This window comes from Zingiber officinale, chromosome 3A, assembly GCF_018446385.1.
Source record: "Zingiber officinale cultivar Zhangliang chromosome 3A, Zo_v1.1, whole genome shotgun sequence".
In the NCBI taxonomy this organism is placed as follows: Eukaryota; Viridiplantae; Streptophyta; class Magnoliopsida; order Zingiberales; family Zingiberaceae; genus Zingiber; species Zingiber officinale.
Genome location: NC_055990.1, coordinates 12964407 through 12970466, shown reverse-complemented (window position 1 = coordinate 12970466; position 6060 = coordinate 12964407). Strand labels below are relative to the sequence as shown.

At 37.7% G+C, this 6060-nt stretch overlaps 1 pseudogene; it reads left to right on the top strand.

Moving 5' to 3' along the window:
- Window positions 1-425: 425 nt before the first annotated feature.
- On the top strand, window positions 426-537 carry LOC122054513 (annotated as a pseudogene).
- The last annotated feature ends 5523 nt before the right edge of the window (window positions 538-6060 follow it).

Below are 6060 nucleotides of genomic sequence, written 5' to 3'. Positions count from 1 at the left end.
TAAGACCCATGATTGTATCACTTTGCTCCAATTGATTGATTTGTGCAGAGATAGCTCCCAAAGGATAAGAGTCACTAGAGTGATTAGAACTTCCACATACTTCACAAATAGATACAATGACATTGATCGTATTTGAATTAGCTCCCATGCATTTTAATTTCTTTGTAAGAGCATCCAGTTTTGTAGTCATTAAAGTAATTACATCAACATCAAACTTTCCTGACGCTTTTGTTGGGTTTACACAAGAATAGCCACCACTTCTCTCATTTGCCCATTGATGATGATTTTGTGCTACACTTTCAATTATTTCCTCAGCTTCATCTAGGCTTTTATTCATGAGTACCCCTCCAGCAGCTGAATCTAAGGACACCTTAGTATGATAATTAATGTCATTATAGAATGTGTGCAACACTAGCCACTTCTCCAAGCCATGATGTGGGCATTGTTTAAGCATATTATTATATCTATCCCAAGCTTCAAATAAAGATTCTGAGTCAACTTATTTGAAACTTGCAATAAGATTCCTCTTATGAGCCATTTTACTAGGTGGATAGAATTTGTCCAAAAATTGTTGCTCGCACTGTTCCTATGTGGTGATGCTATTTGGAGCTAAAGAGTTTAACCATTACTTAGCTCTGTCTCTTAAAGAAAACCCAAATAATAATAAATACATTGCTTCAGAAGGAACACCATTCATTTTCATTATACCGCATATCTCATAGAAGACCTCCAAGTGTTGATTTGGGTCCTCATGCGGTCCTCCACCAAGCTGATTCTGCTGCACCATAGAAATAATAGTGGATTTGATCTCAAAATCTTATATTTAGTCTAACTCAATTGATAATCTCTAATGTTATAAGCGTAGTCCCCAGTAATGATGCCAAAAACTTGTTAACGTTCACGGGCTTGTTAACGTTATCTACAATATCGTATCCACAGGGACTGGTTATAACCACTAAAGATATCTTAACATAAATTAGCTAAACAACTGATCAATTGATTTATACAACTAAGTGCAACTATGAAAATTAAAACATAGAAGTAAAAGCAAAGAAATAGAGATATGGGCTATGATAAAAGAATATTCTAGGAGTTTTGGTTTCTTTGTAATATTATTCAATGTAAATGATCTACCAAATCTTATTCCTCAATTGTCCTTCATTTGTAAAGGATTGTCGATTCTCTCTTGTAATTGACAACCGGCCTAGGACTAAAATCTATATCTAATGTGATTAACTAGGAATGATTCCTATGATGTCCTTACACGGGCTTGCCTGTCACGTGCATCCCTGGATAATCAACATAGAAATTCATTACTTCTCAACCATATCAAGATATAAAAGATTAATGCATATAATCTATCCTATCCCCTTGAATGACCTTATTTCACCTTCAAGATTATCCCTCAATCATCCTTACACGGGCTTGTCTATCACGTACGTCCCTCGGATAATCGAATGAGGAATTACCTCTACAAGATCCACAAGATACTCAAACATTTAATCATGTATGGTAATTAACTCCAATCACAACAACCCACACAAGATCAAATAGATACAAACAAGACAACATCATAGAAATAAGAAATTGATAAATCCACAAGAGTTTATATCAAATCATATTACAAATACTCCCTCCATCCTAGAACAAAGAGATATAATCCATAGAACAAGAAAAGAAACCCAAAGACAAGAAGATCCTAAGCATCTTGATCCCAAAATCCAAGAAGAGAAAGGGAAGAAAAGCTTATCTATGATGAAGAACGGTCTTCGGATCCAATCCTCATTCTCGGAGTCGATTCGTTGAAGATCTGCCCTTAGATCACCGAAAAATCCCTCCAAGAAGGTGAGGAATCACCCAAATCTTGATCTCTCCCAAAAGGGAGAACTCCCCCTTCAAATGATGAAAGAAGCCCTTATATAGAGCAGAGATTTTGGGCGCCACACGGGCCCGAGACCCGGCCGTGTGTGAGACACGGCCTAGGTCATTCTCTTCGTTGCCCCTCTCACATGGCCATGTGATGCACATGACCATGACATGTTCTGCCACTGCCATCCTTGCACGGCCGTGTAGATCTACACAGTCTGTGCTGCCTCCAGCTCTGGAACTCATGCACGACCGTGTTTGGGACACGACCAGGGCTTATTTGGCTTCTAGGAAAATTGCACGGCCATGTTTGGGACATGACCATGTACTGCTTTGGCTCTGGAAGGCTTGCACGGCCGTGTCTAGGACACGACCATGTACTGCTTTGGCTCTGCAAGGCTTGCACGGGTGAGCATTACCACACGACCTAGGTCAATCTACCAGACATGGCCATGTGGCACTTCAAGATGGTGTCTTCCTCCCTTCGTTTGTTGGGTTTTTCGGGCCATGAAAACCGCTTTTCGCGTCGTAGAAACCTCGAATCACCCAAAGCCGTAGATCCGTGCAAGGAAAAACCGAATGAAATACAAGTACGAGTTTCAAAATTTAAGATCTACTCCTAGATCTATGTGTTGAGAGCTTTTACCTTTGAAGCGTGCCCTTCGCTTATCCCGGTCGTCCAAGGTACGCCGGATCTCGAGAGTGTCAACGTAATTACTCCTCTAATGATATCCACACGAACAAGGAGTGTCTCTCACACTCAAAGGATGGAGAAGAGAGCCCCAAGTGTGCTAGCACTTTCTAGAGCTCTCGGATGGGATTGAAAAGAAGAAAAGGAGAGAGTACAAAAGAAACTCATACACTCAAGAAGTAGTATCTCTCCTTTGTGACCTTCACTCTTCCTTTGCTCTTGGAATTCACTCAACCACCTTCTCCTCTCTTGGAAGTTCACGGCAACAGCAGCAAAAACAAAGAGGAAAGACCAAAGAAGAAGATGGAATGAATGCACACATTATTACACAAAATCAAAACCCCTCCTCACATTAGTGTGGCCGGCCACACAATGTAACCCCCCCATTAATGTGGCTGGCCACATTAAAGCCAAGGGGAGGGTGTAACCCCCATGAGGTGGCATTCCTCATGAGGTGGAGGTGATGTGGCAAGGATGAGTCATCCTAATGATGTGGCAATACATCAAGTCAAACTTGATGTTTCAACTTCCATTTGGTCAAGTCAAAATTGACCAATTTCTTCCTTGTTGAGTTAAATCCAACCTTTGATTCAAGTCAATTTCAATTTAATGAATCTCAATTCATTAATATAAATTGACTCAATGAATCAAATTTAAATTAGACTCATTCATCAATTGAATCTAATTTAAATCCAATCTTTGGTGCATCATATGAACCTAATCAAATTGGTTCATCATATGAACCCAATCTCCATCCACTTGTTCTTTGTGTGTGACCCAATAGGTTCTTGTAACGTTGGCAATGTTTCTAAACTCCTTTAGAAACATAAGCAATGAGCGGCATCTAGCAATACATCATTGCTACCCAAGTTACAAGAAATGTTGAGATCCAACATCACCTTGTGACTACTAATTGTGACTCCTCACAATATATGACATTGTCCTTCTATCCTAGACATCTAGATTGATCAATATGAGGCATAGACCGTGTCATCCTCTAATCAATCTAAATCTTGAACTCCAAGTAGACTCACTCGATCAAATGAGCTCAACATCTAATGTTGACTCATTTGGGCATGGCCATGCACTTAGTGGTCTCACTCTATCAAGAATACCGATGTCACTCCCGTCTTATGGGAGGGATAGATCCCATCTACATCACTCACATCCCTCTACATAATTCGTTATATACCCAGTAATCGCCTTTATAGTCCACCCAGTTACAGGTGACGTTTGACGAAACCAAAGTACATAACTCCTTATGTAGGGATCCATGGTGACTTCAGGTCTAAGGACTAATAGTCATACTAATAGCCACATGAGAAAGTATATGACACTCATATAACGATCCATGATACTTTCTCATGGCGGGTCATTCAGTATACATTCTCCAATGTATACCCATGTGTCAGCTTGATATCTCTATATCTATGACTTGTGAGATCAAGTCATCGAGCTGACCTACATGCTAGTCTTATTGTATTAACATTGTCCCTGAATGTTAATACTCGACTAGGAATGATTTAGAGTAGTGTTCCCTATATCATCTCACTATTGATTCAACCAATCGATTGATATAGGTAAGAACCTTCTACTCAAGAATGTTACTATACTTATTTAATATGGCACTAATACAAATAAGCATAATGACCAAAACCAAATGCCTTAATATATATACAAGAATATGATATACATGAGTCCATACAATCATCAAATGATTGGCTCTAGGGCTCTAACTAATATCGTTAGCTTGCAGATTTGGCCTAGATTATAAATTCTTCTCCAAATACGACTCCTGCGTACAGAAAATATACAAAAGCATATCTCGAAACAAAAAAAGTAAATATGCTAAAAGCAAAGCTGAAAGTATGAAAATGCATAGATAAAGCATGCGCAAAATATGTGAATGTATATCAAAACATGATAAACAAGTGTATACATTCTACGTACATCAACTATGCACAAGAAACTTATGCTTGGGCAGTACTTAAGTTACTTCCATAATCATGCTCATCAATGAAGCTTGTAGATAGAGTTAGGAAAGTGCACTAGTGATTATGACGCATTATAGAGCACATGAGTTTAGATTACGGCATTTTGCTTGAGGACAAGTAAAGATTTAAGTCTAGGGGTGTGTGTTGGTGTGTATACTGAAAGCCTAAGCTTTTGTAAACATTTGTTTTAAAGAATCACATTTGGTCAAAATATCTACATTTATTTGTAGTTGTTCAATTAATTTATATTGTAGATAACATGGTATGTGGTGTCACATACAGAAGATGATGTTATCAGTACCTTATAAATTATAAACAGTAGCTCACGACCAAAATGGAAAGGAACAAACCATTGGAAGGTCGTAGTGTAATTAGGAATTAGTTTATCTTAACTATTTAATTACACTAGTACACTTAAAGTGTATTGAGTAGGACCATTAGAGGTCGTTTCTTTTATACTGCCTTTATAAAGAAACAATGACCTCAGTTATTATGGAAGTGTGTGCTCTTAATCCTAATATAATAACAAGCACATATATTTGATATTTATTTCTTTAATTTATCAATGGGTGAGATTTAGTTCGATGAATCAATAAGCCCGATAAGTTGGGAAATGATATCACTTATAGTGTGTGTTGTTGATTATAGAAGGAAACTGTGTCCTAGTTATCTAGGTTGATAATGTCCCCAAGATGAGCTCATAAAGATTATCATATTAAACCCTGCAGGTGGACTTAGTCCGACATGATGATAAGGTTGAGTGGTACTATTCTTGGACTAAGATATTAATTAAATGAGTTGTCGGTAACTCACTTAATTAGTGGACATTCGATATCTTAAACACAGGGAGATTAACACACTCATAATAATAATGAGCCCAAAAATGTAATTTGGGATTGGTGCGGTAGTTCAATGATAGCTCTCTAGTGGAATGAATTATCATTGATAAAATTAAGTTGTGTGTTCGGGGCGAACACGGGATGCTTAATTTTATCGTGAGACCAAAACCAATTCCTCCTCTCGGTCCCTATTGTAGCCTCTTATTTATAGAGTACTATACCCACCTATACCCACCTATACCCACCTTCTATACCCACCTAATGGGGCCGGCCAAGCTAGTTTGGGAATCAAGCTAGGGTCGGCCTAAGCATGGCTTGTGGGTGGTCGGCCCTAGCTTGAACCCAAGCTAGTGGGGGCCGGCCACATTAAATTAAAAAGGATTTTTAATTTTAATTTTTATTATGTGGAAGATATGATTTATTAAAGAGAATTAAAATTAAAATATCTCTCTTGTAAAAGATCTACAAAAGAATTAAAGGAGAGAGATTAGATCACTTTCCTTATTTGTAGATTGTAGAGAGATTTTATTTTCTCTTTAAAAATTATTCACATGATGAGAAATTAAAATTATGGAAATTTTCTTTTGATCAACCATGAAGGAATTAATATGGAAAATTTTATTTTAAAATTTTTCCGGAAGCAAATAAGGAAAGTTTAATTTTTTCTTGT